Here is a 15,849-nt window from a genome sequence, read left to right as displayed (position 1 = left end):
AGTTATGCACTGGTTTCTTCTTCAAGGGGGTATTCTAGACCAACTCGTAGAAGTTACATTTACTATAGGGGATACAAACATTTTGTTTATAGTTGCATCAAATTATTTCCAGGATATGTTAGTTGGACGTCTGCATTCCATATCCAACATTCGGGCTGGATCCTACTCATTTCTTTAAGAGTCATATGGCGATTGTTGCTCTCCGCACTTAGTTCATTACCTGAAGTGGGAAAGTGAAAACCTTTTGAGTTCATATGCTCTGCAGATCTCTGGGTTTGCTTAAAATCTTTTTGGGCTTTCCTACTCATTCCTTTGAATGTTTGAAATACTATTATGGTTGCATTGGTTGTTTTAGAGGATTTAGTATTTAAGTTGGAGAATCGGCTTCCCTACAACGACGGGTTTCAGTTCTTAATTGCTATTATCTTCTTGTGTGTGGCACCTGTATATTCAGCATTGAACATACACCTTCCTATTACTATTTTAAGGGTGCATAATTGGACAACCACAAATTTCTATTTGTATCACTTCTTGAGGAGAAGAGGATAGTTGGGTGTATCTCTTCTCCATGCACAGTTCGTGGGTGTATTGTAACTACTATTGTTGCATATGCAGGCTTGTTTTTTCTAGCAGGAAAAGGCTCTGTTGTTCTTGAGTTTTTTGTCCTCTTTTTGAAGAAATGTGCTGATCAGTTGTCAGTTTTAGTGGATTTGCGGTTTTACTATTGAGTATTTGCAGGCTGGTTTCTGCTCCAGTTTTGGCTGGCTCATTAATAATAACTTGTGTCCTTCACCCTTGTTTCCTTGGTGGTTTCCTTTTTTACCTCTTGGAGGTGCTAGTGGATATGTTATTGAGGCTGTGAGACAATTTGCTTGATGAGAGTTTGCTTTAGGAATTCGTCCTCATCTTATCTTAGTGATGTGTTGTCTCTCTTAAATGCTCCTAGTGTTAGACATATTCTTTTACTTTTGCCATGGAAATACTTCATGGGACTAGTTCTTGTTTGTATGATAACATGCTTTATTTTCGAGTTTGTTACTCCTGGAGTTAGCTATTACCTTCAGGGACATATGCGTCTTTTCTTTGTTTGTATCCGATATCAATTAGTTTTTCTGTCATTGGTTATTTCAAGTCGCAATTGACAAGAACTCCGGATATTTATTTGGCAAGATTTGAAATTTAATTATTTGTTTCAGTTTTGGTGTATGGATTATGTTGTGTTTGTCAAGTTAGGAGTTGGGATTATATGCCATGCTGGTTCTTCAGTACGAGCTTGGTATAACTAAGCCATTTGATATTACCTCTCTGACAACCAATTTTAACTCTGCAGATACCAAGCAATGAACTTGTGGTTGTTGGTCCCAATCCTGGAAAAGGAGGGAATGATTCAGTTGTTTGCATGTGTTATTTTATTGGTCCAATCATTTTGAAGGTATATTCTGCTTTTGATTAAGTAGTATCGTTTCTCAATGGTTTCCTGTATATGCACACTTGCTGAGTTTAAGGTGACAGTAGCTATTCTCATCTTATTACGGGTCCTGGGAGTAGTAGTCCTTCGTGCAGTGAGCATTCACCCGGTATGATCAGTATATTGGAGTTTCATCTCTCTGCTTTTCTGCTGATTGTTTGAAGTTGAACTATTGATGTTGACATTTCTCTTTCTTGATGTTTTATTGCGTTTACTATGGGTTACATCGAGAATTAGTGTACGCCTTGTGCGCGTCGAGGCACACGCCTCAAGGTCACTTTTTGGGAGCAAACCTCCTCGAGGGCCTTGAGGCAGGAAAGGGATTTTTTAAACATCGGCGTTTTCAGATTGTTATTGCTGCGAGCATGTATTTGCAATTCAGATGATTATGTTCTAGTTCAATTGTTGGAGTTTGCCTTTTGGATTCTACATGTTCTCATCTTACTGTTCCTGTTCCTTGATTTTCCGTCAGGCTACTTGGCCCTTGCCTTAGATCCGTTACTGTTGCATGCGAGGAACAGGGGATGATTGCTGGTTAATATAGAAGATTCCACCAAGACACTCAAATTAAATGTCGAAATGTGGAAACCTAAGGTGGTTAATTTGTATTTGTGAGTACCATCCTCCAACTTCTAATTTCCAATCATCTTTCAAGCAAATATTCTCACATTAAAATGTTTCTAATTTGTCACTTTTTATATGTATTTTTTGCATCTGTTGTTTTCTTCATTGCGGTAAATCTCCTGACTCTGCTTCATTTTTCATATTAATGGTATCCTGTTAAGAACAAGTAATGAAATTTCAAAATATTTCGGCCGAAATGACTGGATCTTTTCAATTTCAATGCCTATCGAAATTCCATTCCTTGTTTAATAATACTTCCTCGTATTTGTGCATGATCCTTATCAGACTATTTGGAGTTTTTGTGAGCAGAGGTCATTGTGGAAGAAGGGGGTGCTAGAATTCTGCATTAAACTGAAAACAAGTTACTTCTGGGATAGTTTTGGTAATGTTTCAAATTTTATTTCTCCAATCGTTTTTTCAGTTTTTATATGTCGTTCTTTAAAAGTTAACATTTCCGTTATAGATCCTTCCTGCCTCTGTAGTGAAGTGTCATGCTTGAGGCTTCCTGGCGAAGGCTCCACGTGAAGGAGTTGAAGGAGATGTCCTTCGACCAAGGTGACAATGCGAACAATTTGTCGGATAGGACAATTGATGTGGAAGATCATCAAGTCCGATTGATTTAGGGATCGTAGAGTTGTAGCTAGAGACCAACTACGATCGTCGAATTACGAAGTAATTCGCGGCTAACTTCGATCGGATCCTACAACGGGTTACACATAAGAGTGACAAATTGATCTAGGATGTGACTAGTGGGAGTGAGATATAATCATGGGAGTGTCCCATAAACATATCTCATAGGCCTAAAAAGGAATTAGGCAAAGATAGTACAAAAAGGCCAAAAACAGGGTTTTTGGGCCTAGACCGGTTCGGGTACTTCTAGGACTCGGATTGGGCTGAATTTTGGAGGGTTAGTTGCTGATATAATAAACATTATATCTGCCAATTTTCGTGGTGTTTGGGCACCTCCTCCTTAGGGAATTGAGAAAATACCAATAGTTGCTATTTTCGACTATTTCCCTAAATCTTATTCTAAAGGGTGTTTTAGGAAACCTAAAAGGAGGTGGATTCTTATTAGGGTTCTATATAAATACTCTTAGGGCAGAGAATAAGGTGTGGAATTTCTCTCTAAGCTTTCTTACTCTACCACATCAAGTAGAGAGGAGAAAGTGAGCTAATTCCCATTACTATCAATCTAGTCAAAGAAGAAGGTGTTCTTCTTTTCCAACCACCATTGGTGTACTAGCTATACAACAAGGTGGGAGATCAAATTGATTGCTCGTGTCCCAAGTAGAGGAGCTACACTTGAAGCTCTTGGTCTTCTTCAATCAATTCAACTAGTTCGAGGGAAAAGCGATTAAGGTAATCTACTATCTCCATTAGATTAATTACTAGTTTTGCATATGATCATGGGAATACTAGTGTAGACATTAGATGTCATGTTTCCGCTATAAACACTAGTAGAAGGGTGTAAATCCCTACAGTGGCGTCAGAGCCTCTTGCCATTAACTAGTTTTTGCTAAGAATCGAACTAATTAATATGCTTGATAGTTTGAAAATTGAGTTTATAAAAGTATTTTAAAAGGTGTTTTAAAAGGTATTTTAACTCATAATTTGATAGGATTCAATAAATTTTCAAATTGAGAATCACATTGATGATTAAAAGTGTTTTAAAAGTCTCAATTTGATTGAATTTCAAACTAATCCATGCTTGATTAAATTGATAGTTATGTTTAAAAGATTTTAAAACATAAAATTTGATTAATTTTGAATTGGATTCAAAGATTTTTCAAAATTGATTTCAAAATTGTTCTTTGAAAAATTTCAAAAACCTAGATTTTGATCCAAAATTGGTTTGATTAAGAGTTGTTTTTAAGTTTTGGAAACTTTTGAAAAACAAAATTTTGGAATTTTAGAATTTTAGAAGTGTTCTAAAAAGAGTAGTTTTGACTTTAGGAAGCTCTCAAAACAAATTTGGAAAAATTTAAAAGTTTCTAAAAGTTTTAAATTTTTTTTAGAAGTGTTCTAAAAGGAATTTCAAAAATTCCAGAGCAGCTGCTGAGACGCGTCTTGAAGACGCGACCAGCAGCTGCGACAGAAGCTTCTGGACGCGTCTTTGAGACGCGTCCAGAGCAGCTACTAAGGACGCGTCTTGAAGACGCGACCAGCAGCTGCGAAGGAGCTTCCTGGACGCGTCTAGGACGCGTCCAGAGCACTCGACCAGACGCGTCTTGGAGACGCGTCTTGGAGACGCGTCTTGGAGACGCGTCTGGGAGGTTCTGGGTGTCTCGGACTAGTCCGAGACACCTAGTGCTGGTCCGGTCCAGTACCAGACACGTCTAGGACGCGTCTGGTACATGGACTAGCGTCCTGGCTCCGGCCAGGACGAGACCAGGCCTTGATAGGCCTCGGCCAGGACATGCCGGCCCTATGGGCCGTGCTATGTCCGGACCTTGTCCGAGCCCTTTTTGGGCTTGGGCCGGGACTTGTCTAGGACTTGTCCCGGGCTTTTTCGAGGCTTTTCGGACCACGAAAAGGGACCATCATTCGAGTGGGTGTTTTTGCCAAAAATTTTTCCGATTCCAACCAAATAATTCCAAAATCAATCCGGGCCATCCAATAGCCCAAAACGGATTTCTCTTTAAATTGATTTATGAAATCATTAAGAATCGAACCAATATTTTTTCCGAAATTGACCCGGGCTTTCTCGAGCCCAAAACGGAGTTTTTCTTAAAGATGATTTTAGAAATCATAAAAGATAAAACCGGAAAGCACCACTAGTAGAATTCTTCGAATTTAGACTTAAGGTCCGTAATGTGACATGTGATGTCAACAAAAGTATCTCCCAAGATAATCATGCATATATAATTCTTAGCCTTGATATATTATATGATTGCATGTGATGTGAATGCGGGAAACTAGTATGGCCATAGATTTATTTCTTTATTCTTGTTTTAAGCACGGATGGGTGCATGCTTTGTAATTAATTTTAATTTCAAGTTTATACGATCTGCGAATCGTTAGAGTCTTGTAATTAGAGTTTAGGGTCTATGAGTCCATTGAAGAAACTCGAGGATGAAATCCAAAGGCGAGTAGGAGAAATCAATGGAGGTTCAAAGATGGTGATCTAAGACGAACCAAAAGGCGAAACAAGAAGAAAACCATGGGTGATTAGATCTTCTAGGTTAGGGGCCATACTGGGATCCATGTCTGCTTGATTTACTTTCTCGCGCGCATTTACTTACTTATTTACGCTTTATGTCGTGGATGTTGGTTAGGCTAAATAGTTCACTATAACAAACGCCAGACTAGCGTAAAAGTCCCCAAAAGTAATCTTGAGTAATCGCCTATCCAGATTAAGACACTCGTTGCGCCCTTGTTCGAGGAAGGTGGGTCGGCCTTCGCAGAGTACCTCCTCTACCTCGGGACAATGCGGGTAGGTCTATAGAAGAGGCCTACACGTCTAAATGGTTCTACTCAACGAGATCAGCAAGAGAGTCTTGGATACTCGAGGCAAAAGGATAGATTAGTCATTCATTAATGAAATCTATCAACCAAGAGTCATAAGGTATGATCAGTGAAGTAGTTCGCTCACCCGGAACGACGGAGTCAAAGGGTAGGGCCTTCGTCCGCTTTACTTCGAAGAACTGGGGTCTTGGAATCACTTATTCAATCGGGGACGATTTTATATTGAATAATGTGGGAAAACTAATGTTTTTCAAAAACGATAACGAGTTTTAAAACTTTGCCATTACTTTATGTAGTTTTAAAGATGACACAAGGAAACAAGTTCGACCTTGGAACATACCTAAGGAAGGTGTTAAACGAAAACATCCATGAAGGAAGGAATCGGGAGATACTTCAAATATTGGATGGAGAGTTTAAAAACAAGCTAAATGTCTCAGACTATCCATTTTTGGATTTTTTGACTGCTAAGGAAATAGAGCATCAAGAGGATGATCAAAAGAGGGCAGAACCAGAATCAATGACTTCTCGATTGTTATCAGCCATGGAGGCTACTCTTAACGAGAAACCTCTGAACATGGAAGTCCCCTCCATCACTCCGAAAACTGAGGATTCAATCCGAAGCAAAGCGAGAGTGGAGAGGTTTGATACAACCAGTAAATTATTGCGTCTGCGCCTCGAGAAAGGAAAACCAGTAGGTCCTCATGTTCGGCAAATGATAGAACTCTTTGCTAAACTAGAAGAGCTGGGTTCTCCTGTTAGCCAATCGGCGGCTAATGACATGATCCTCTATTCACTTCATGAAGGGTTCAATCTATTTAAGATGGAATATGCGATGAATGGATGGAACAAGCCTTTAGAGGAACTTGATGCAATGCTTCAGGCAGCAGAACGACTAACAATGGACTTGGAGCCAAAGAACAAGATTCTTGTGGCTCAAGAGAACAAGAGGCAGAAGAAGAAACCCGCGTTAAAAGGAAAAGGCAAACGTATTGCTAAACCTCAAAACAAAGGTATTCAATCTACGTCAAGATGTTTCTACTGCAGTGGCATAGGCCACTGGAAAAGAAACTGCCCTAAGTTCTTGGAGGACAAAAAGAATGGAGCAGTAGCTTCCAATTCAGGTATAAACAGTTAACTTATCAAATACTGTAAAATTCCCAAATTATGGTATGTAATACCTAAAATTGCCCTTTCATTGTGAATGTACAGGCGCAGCTGGGAATTGAGTATTTGGCTAAGGAAGACAAGATCCAAGAGGGAGCAGAAGCCTCGACTGCTAAGGATGCTGAAAGGGATCGAAGTCTACTTTAGGCACTATTCTAGATTAATCGTTTTCTAGTTTTTTAACATCATCTCTGTACTAAGTATTATGGAGAATCAATAAAGAATTTTATTTCTAAATTGAGATGTTAATAAGTGCTAAGTTTAACAAACTATACCAAAAGATTCTAAACTTGGTCAAAAACCTATAAGATAGGTTCATCCCAATCGAAAGGGATGAGGACAACAAGTCCACTATAACCAAAACATGAATCAAACTGACAAGAAAGAAAGCCTTGAGTCAAAAACAGAGATTGATCTTCAAACGTACTTCTAACCTATCCATATTTGGAGTGTCCAAAAGGATTAAGATGAAGAACACGAATCAAACTCTATCCTCCAAAATCCATTTAGTCTAGACATAGCTTCTCACAAAACTACCAAAATTCCGTCTAACAGCTAAGCTTGTAAAAGCATTACAAAACTAGCTAATATCTGACGCAATTTCTTTTAAAAGAAATTTGGGCTTCTTCCATAACTAATCAAGAGAACAAAGTGTTTGTTGCTCATGATAGTATTCTTCTAATAATTAGCAAACCTAGTAGTCTGGGAGAAAACACTAATTATTAAAAGAATAAGTGGGAGAAAAGTACAAGTCGATTTAATTCGATCATGAGAAAAATCATGGAGGGTCATGAAGAACAATCATGAAACTTGTACAAGACGATTAAAGTCGACCAAGAGCAACAAACTGCGGCTCCTCGGAAAAGGAAAGGTTAAAGACATGATCTTATAAACCCACCGCACAAAAGCGAATGTCATTCGCCGGAGAACTCTCAAAACAAGTGAAAGTGTCTCTAAAGGAATATCTTAAAGTAATTGAGAAAATTCCAAATTGTTGTTCAAAAGCCCTAAAAGGTCAAATCTCAAAGACTCAGAAAATAAAGGATATTTCTGAAGAGATAAAAGACCTGCGCAGAAACGGAAACTGACTCTAGATTTTGGCTAGAACCCAAAATCATCGTGGAATCCATATCTCGTCAAGACATGAAGCTTGATAATTTAAGTCAACAAAAGACCTAAATTGGTTTTCCAAAATAGAAAACTGAGAAGGATGGAAACATTCGTGTTTCCCGAAACGAGACAAGAAGAATAAAGATTCTTCCAATCAAGTTATGTCCACAAGCATGCTTCAGAAATCTATCGACGGATTAAAAGCACGCAAGACTTAGAATCTTCGATTCAAAAGGCAATCAGAGAAATTTGATTCCTGGAGAATGAAGAAAATCTTGAATCACGAGTTTCAAGAAGGTAAGTGGGAGTAAACAAACCTTCCGGGTCCGTATGCAGAGTACATACAAAAGATTGAGTACGACATAAGGTGTTGTATAACAGTAACGAACTGACTCAATAAAGGACCACACACAAAAGGATAAAATGCCATTTTGGGCATCTGAAGATCTATAAGCATAGATCAAAAGGATGATAGGATTAGAGAGACTCAGTACGCTGAGATGCTTGAGATCCGAAACAGAAAATCTAAGACTCGGAAAGTCTAAAAGAATTTCGACCCAAAAACTCATGACAGAGGGCGTTGCAAAACTCGGAGTCTAAAAGACACCGATGAGCTAGCACGCATGAGAGAGACATTTATGTTCGAAAACATAAAGTCAATCATGTTGGACATGATTAGCATTTAAACATCCGAATTCGGATTGGAAAACCGAAACACTACTTAGTACATCCAAGAAGGCTAAAGGATGAAGTAGTACAAAGTTGAACATGTCATCGTAGCAAACTTCCAGACATGGAAGGAAAGTAGGCTAAAAGTGTTTTAAGCCGGGAACTGTTGCAAATACTACACAAAGAATTAAAGGCCTTAACTCTAGTAAAGATTACTAGATATTATCAAGGTTGAAGATAGTAATCTTCAAATTAATTGATAATAAGCAAAGTTTAAAACCGACTACCACGGTAGTCAAACTAAACTGTCACCTAAGACATAGTATGAGATTCATACACAGTCTAAGGCATGAGGTGTAATTTTAAACCTCAACAAGTAAAACTGAGTGGGTAAAAGGAGTTTTACGGAAGAGGCTCAGATTTACAACTCTCGTTATCAGAAATAATAAGAATTATTTCACCAGTCGTCTAAACTTGGTTTAGTGTTTAAACGACAGTCCATCGATAATAAAATGTTCCGAATAGGTTTGTCAGATACGTGATCTGATGAATGAAACCCTATTAAGTGAACTTGGAATATTTATTATCAAAAATCCCTGGTCCAGGTCATTGCATGGACAACAATGACTCACGAAGACTAGCACGGGAGTCGATGGGTTAGCGCAGTTTCATGGGCTATAGGAATAGTATATTCTATTCGACTACGTGGGTGTATAAAAGGTTTATACACTGGATAACCCTCAAATGAGAAGTACATCATTCGTGATGAACGTCAATACTTCTCATAAAGACAATTGGAGAGATTCCTCAAAACATGAGTGCTCCACTCATCTTATGTAAGGAATGCCCGACTTTGGTTCCGTTAAACGCCGCGCCGTAAAAGGAGGTTATAAAGACGGATACTGGGAAGGACAGGATAGACATGAAGTTAAGTGGGAGCGCAAGAATGGATTGTGTCACCCTAATCACATTAGGTACAAAGTGTCTCAAGGCCACTTGATGAGTAGCAACTGAAAATGCGTGGCCGCGCTCAAACGGATTAAAGTTAATCGTTTGTCTTTTACAGTTGTACTCGGATATCAAGAAAGTCTGAATGACGTGACGTATCAGATGGGATACTAAATTGACACGGGAATCGAGGCATTGCACTTGTTCTAAGTCCAAGTGGGAGTCTGAAGGAGTTGAAGGAGATGTCCTTCGACCAAGGTGACAATGCGAACAATTTGTCGGATAGGACAATTGATGTGGAAGATCATCAAGTCCGATTGATTTAGGGATCGTAGAGTTGTAGCTAGAGACCAACTACGATCGTCGAATTACGAAGTAATTCGCGGCTAACTTCGATCGGATCCTACAACGGGTTACACATAAGAGTGACAAATTGATCTAGGATATGACTAGTGGGAGTGAGATATAATCATGGGAGTGTCCCATAAACATATCTCATAGGCCTAAAAAGGAATTAGGCAAAGATAGTACAAAAAGGCCAAAAACAGGGTTTTTGGGCCTAGACCGGTTCGGGTACTTCTAGGACTCGGATTGGGCTGAATTTTGGAGGGTTAGTTTCTGATATAATAAACATTATATCTGCCAATTTTCGTGGTGTTTGGGCACCTCCTCCTTAGGGAATTGAGAAAATACCAATAGTTGCTATTTTCGACTATTTCCCTAAATCTTATTCTAAAGGGTGTTTTAGGAAACCTAAAAGGAGGTGGATTCTTATTAGGGTTCTATATAAACACTCTTAGGGCAGAGAATAAGGTGTGGAATTTCTCTCTAAGCTTTCTTACTCTACCACATCAAGTAGAGAGGAGAAAGTGAGCTAATTCCCATTACTATCAATCTAGTCAAAGAAGAAGGTGTTCTTCTTTTCCAACCACCATTGGTGTACTAGCTATACAACAAGGTGGGAGATCAAATTGATTGCTCGTGTCCCAAGTAGAGGAGCTACACTTGAAGCTCTTGGTCTTCTTCAATCAATTCAACTAGTTCGAGGGAAAAGCGATTAAGGTAATCTACTATCTCCATTAGATTAATTACTAGTTTTGCATATGATCCTGGGAATACTAGTGTAGACATTAGATGTCATATTTCCGCTATAAACACTAGTAGAAGGGTGTAAATCCCTACACCACGAGCCCCCCCCCCCCCCCCCCCCCCCAAAAGGCCTCGCCACTTACTAAGCTTGAGCGTACATCCTATAGCCTAGGCTTCAGACACTCTCGTGAGTGAAGTGGGACTATAACAGGAACTATATTTTCATCATCTCACCATAGGGTTGTTTCAACGTGTATAAGATTATCTACTATTTCATCAATCTGACTTCATCTTCTCTACTTTATCCTTGACCTAAAGGGTGAAGTTTCTTGGTTTGCTGGGATCTTGATTTGGTTGTACAGATAATATGTACCTTGGCTACCTCGTTATAGTTTCCATCTAAAAAGGTCACTTCTTTATGTGGTATCCCGTTGATCTCTTGAACAATGGTTCAACATTGAATGTTCTTTGATGCCCTTGGGTGGAAGATTCAAGGTGACTTTCCTAAGTGGCGATAGTTCACCCTGAGGTGGATGCTGGCGTTATGAGTTCAAATATCTGCTTTGTGACAAAAAGAACTCAGACATCATACACCCAATGTCTCTGATTCGGCAACTTGTAGACTTAAATAATATACTTCCATTTAACATTACTCAGTTTCCTGCAATAATGGAGCCCCCAAAGTAGATTTTTTTTTGAAACTTCTACTTGTTCTTATCTTACTCTTTTCTTTTTAACTTTGAATGAATATATCCTGAGTTGTCCATTGAATACTCTTTCAAACAGGCTGAGTTTGGGTTGGTTTCTCTTGTTTATATCCTGAGTCTGGGTTGGTTTTAGTTGTCCATTGATTATTCCTTGCCTGAGTTTGGGTTGGGTTCTCTCGTTTATATCGTCAAGTCCTCCGTTCTTGATACATAGTTGTTTCCCGTGTTACAAGTTTCTCATTCCTTAAAATTCAGGTGTCTTGGTAGAATGATACGTGGGCTCATAAGTTCTGTTTTGTATGTCAGGTTAGGATTAAGTGCGTGGCTAGTGCCTCGATGTGATTGTTCATCACCAAGACATGTCTTTAACCGAAAACTAAGCAGAAGTCAAGTTACGTACTTGTAGTTGCCGGTCTTAAGCCTGGATAAGGAGGGAACATGATTAAATGGAGATACTTATCATATTATGTTCAGTGTTTACATGGATAGGACTCTGACTAAGGGTATTTTTAGCTTCAAATTAGGTAACATTCTGTCTCCACTGACTTCACTTCTACCTTGAGGGTCAGCCTGTTTGTTAAATAGCTCCTACATTTTGCAGGATCTACATTGGTTTATTCAGAGCTTCATAACCGTGAAAGCATATGAACCGGTCTCACTTACAAGATGATGCACTTCTATATTGACAGTTTTCAGTATCTTCTGTAATTTTACAGCATCTAGGGTCCTCGGAAATCCTGCTTCAAACACAGGCGAATAACCAATTGGCGGTAGGACAACATATTTCCGGTTTATCCCTGAAAGCACCAATGACATCTTCTCTGAGTTCTTCATTATTTGGTTGTGGGATTGGTGATGTGGGTAGTTCTTGTGTTGGTTGATAAATAATCCCCAAATTTTTGATAATCTCGGTTCCTTAATCAAGATTGACAGTCTAAATCATATTAAACCCTGTGCTTGCTTATAGGTCCACAGTCCACTTATGTTCAGTTGTCACACCCTGTATGACACTTGATCGAAAAATCATCCCCATTTACCAGATTCAACGGAAAAGGTTGATGGGCAACTTCCCTCCCTCTAATGGACAAAATCTCTCGGTGCGTTTCTTTTCCTTCTTCGTTACTGAAGGTTTTCGTTACAACCTCCATTATGACCTTAATTTGGAATTTCCATAGGGGTTTCATTATTCTTTGAGTAACAGTTTTAGGGATTTTCTTATTTGTCGTTGTTAATTCGTTCTAAACCTGATTCTGATCATGTTATTGGAAGACAAAGGTACTATAATATGGAAATTTGGAAACTATCTATACCTTATACAGAGAAGTCTCATTTTGTGTTTTAGTCAAGGAATTTATAGAGAAAACTTGGAAAACCCCAATAACAATTAAGGGTAGTTTTTCCACTATAATTCAGTTATGAGAAGTCCAGGAAGAAAATGAAAGAAGAAAGAAAGAACAAAGGCAAGAAGCTTCATGTAGCAAACAAGGTGAAAATATTTTACTTTTTCTCATTCTTGAATTTCTTCGGTTCTCTAATGTCGGGGATGCTACCAAGGCGGGAAACGGGAAACGAGTCTATAGGGATTTTGAGTTAGGACCTCAACCAAATGGGTTTATGTATTCTTAGGGTATCGATTTGATTTAATTAGGTTTGCAATTGTCTCTTGATGCAGGAAGGTGGTGGGATTATCCATTGCTCAAATGCTGATCGTGATTTTACAAGAACAAGAAGTTCTTCCCTCTTGTTCTTCGACCAAAAAAAATTAAGGGCATCAGGGACGTCTTGCCAAACGTCAGGTAATTGTTCTATCTTTCTTTTTCTTAATGTTTGGTGTTTCTAATAAGCTGGTTTTGTGTTACTTCTTAGAGTATCAGTTTTGTCTTGGATACAAAATTAGTTATTGATAGTCTAATTCCAGCATGAGATTTACTTTGGATGGTTTGTTGACCTTGAATAATTTATCTTGAAATTCACCATTAGTGTTCAATAAGACGATTGCTTGCATGGCATTTTCTAGTGTCTAAATGTGGGTAGATGGAAATAGGAAAAATTACTGGTAAAGGAAGTGTTAAGTTGCTTGAAGTAATGGTTGTTCCAATGCCTAACTGGACAATGAGAACTGGTTTAGGTTAATATACGATAGAGTAGATCACATTATTTGAATCAATTAGACATGGACAAACGAGCTCATAGATCAGTCAGGATCTCTAAGAACCCAATCTTTGGTGTATTGTAAGGAGGAAATATACATTTTACTTTTGTATCATCAATTAATTTGAGCACGGGACATGTAGTTATGAAGTATTAAAACCATATTATTTTACCTGTTTGGCACGAATAGCCAATATTATTGTGACATTGCGCGATAAATTATGCAGGTATAAGAACTTATAACCAACACCAATGAGGAAATTGAACAGATGGACTTATTTACGTAATAACATGGGGTGATAAATTTCGAACTGATTCATGGATTCCCTTGGTTGGATCAGGAGAAGCCTCAAAGACCACTAGGCTCCAACTTAAATGGTTTTCAGATAGAATACTGATTTGTGCCAACTAAATACAAATAAATAATAAGACATTACACACTAAATGAACAATAGAGAAGAACTATTTATGATTTTCTCATCAATCACTACAGTTTGATTTGTTCATTTAGTATGTAATATGATCTCCGCCACGAATAATTTGATGTGTCAAGTCTCCTGGTATTAAAAATTATTACAATATTTTGAACATTACTGTGATTCATATCTTTCTGTTTATCTATATAATACGTTTTCATATTTGGAAGCATACATTTCAGTTAAATTTGAAGGGAAGTATATAGACAATAGATGGGTGAAAGGCCCAGTATAAAAAATACATTGGGTTTAAGGCCCAAATTTAATTACAAATAAGCAATAAATCCATTTCCCTTAATCCATGTTTATCCTCGTGCAAATACATAAATTCATCAATAATGTGTTGATTGTTTAGTAAAGTTGTAGATATGTGTAGGAATAGATTTATTTTTCACGTAATACAAATTAAGTTGCATGAAATTAAACAGTAAAAGGCGTAGGGTTATTTACATTTTTTCTAATACATTGTGATGCAAAAATGATTTGTTTAGGGAAATCCAAATTTTTTTAAAATTTTGGATTTTTGGTTGATTTTGTGTTTGTATTGGGCTTATGATGTTATTAAGACCCATATTTTAGGACTTAGATCCAAAGTTTCTATAGTAAACAAGTTTGTTTTTTTTTTAACCAACTTTCTAGTCTATGTTTCTAGATTCTATGCGTGCGCAGTTTTACTCGAATATCTTTTGAACTATCTATTAATTGTAAATAATAACTATGTTTAACCATCCCATTTACATGTTTCTCTTGCTCGAGTGGTGCTCCAAATTTATGTTCATCTTCTTAGTCGTAATTGGCTTTAGTCAGTTTCCTTTTATTTAACTTCATTCTCTCTCATTTACTAATACTCTTGAATTTCTTAGGTTCTCTAATGTCAGGGATGCTGCCAAGGCTGGAAAGGAGAAACGAGTTTGTAGGGATTTCGAGTTAGGACTTCAACCAAATAGGTTAATGTATTCTTAGGGTATCGATCTGATCTAGTTAGGTTTTCAGTTGTCTTTTGATGCAGTAAGGTGGTGAGATTGTCAGTTGCTCAAATACTGATTGTCATTTTACAAGGACAATAAGTTCTTGCCTCTTGTTCTTCGACCAAAAAGGATTAAGGCTACCTGGAGACGCCTTGCCAAATGTCAGGTAATTGTTCTATCTCTCTTTTTCTTAATATTTGGTGTTTCTAATAAGCTGGTTTTGTTTTACTTCTTAAAGTATCAGTTTCGTCTGCAATACATAATTAGTTATTGATAGTCTAATTCTAACATGAGATTCACTTCGGATGCTTTGTTGGCCTTGAATACTTTATCTTGAAATTCACCATTAGTGTTCTATCCGGTGATTGCTTCAGCGGCTTTGTGTCTTGTCTATGTTTTCAACATGGGCAGATTGGAATAGGAAAAATTACCGCTGAAGGATAGGGCTGGGAAAACCGCAAAACCGAAACCCGTCACGGGTACCCGAGTCCGTTAGAGCCCGCGGGTACCCGAACACGAAGGCGGGTTTAGACCGACCGACCCGATGAAATCAACGGGTCGGGTACGGGTTTTGAGGTGCTACCCGGCATCCCGTCCGAGCCCGCCCGATAATCTTTACCCGACATAACTCGCTTAATAATGTCATCCATTTATGCGATAATACCTATTCACATTATATGTATGCTTGCTTGTATGTATTTATGTATGCATGTATAACATATACAAAAATATTTGTAAAGTATTTGAAGTGTATAATATAGATATACATACATACATTGTTGTCCAAGTGCGGAGTGTCCTTGACACAACATTATTAAGAGAAACTAAATTAAATTTTAGTTTCAATAGAAATTTCGGTACCATCGAAATAGAAATATTTTTGTCATTTCGACCGAGATATTTTGAAACTTTGGTGAAAACTCGATACTCGACCGCTCGATACCCGAGAAATCCGAAAAGTTTGACGGACTTCGACGGGTTTTGGACACTAGGATTTTTTAAATTACCCG

General features: G+C 38.0%; 2 long non-coding RNA genes across 2 annotated transcripts; both read left to right on the top strand.

The window, feature by feature from the left end:
• The first annotated feature begins 1,315 nt into the window (after positions 1-1,315).
• Positions 1,316-11,768, top strand: LOC147557382 (uncharacterized). The gene is made up of 4 exons (XR_015234011.1): positions 1,316-1,432; positions 1,941-2,062; positions 2,378-2,474; positions 11,551-11,768. It is a non-coding gene; the product is annotated as an uncharacterized LOC147557382 (long non-coding RNA).
• Positions 11,769-12,020: 252 nt separating this feature from the next.
• Positions 12,021-15,033, top strand: LOC147557381 (uncharacterized). The gene is made up of 3 exons (XR_015234010.1): positions 12,021-12,730; positions 12,917-13,040; positions 14,735-15,033. It is a non-coding gene; the product is annotated as an uncharacterized LOC147557381 (long non-coding RNA).
• The last annotated feature ends 816 nt before the right edge of the window (positions 15,034-15,849 follow it).

Source organism: Eschscholzia californica, unplaced genomic scaffold (genome assembly GCF_041429995.1).
Source record: "Eschscholzia californica isolate CP2 unplaced genomic scaffold, dmEscCali1.0.p SCAF_2, whole genome shotgun sequence".
In the NCBI taxonomy this organism is placed as follows: domain Eukaryota; kingdom Viridiplantae; phylum Streptophyta; class Magnoliopsida; order Ranunculales; family Papaveraceae; genus Eschscholzia; species Eschscholzia californica.
This window is presented reverse-complemented; position numbering and strand designations above follow the sequence as displayed.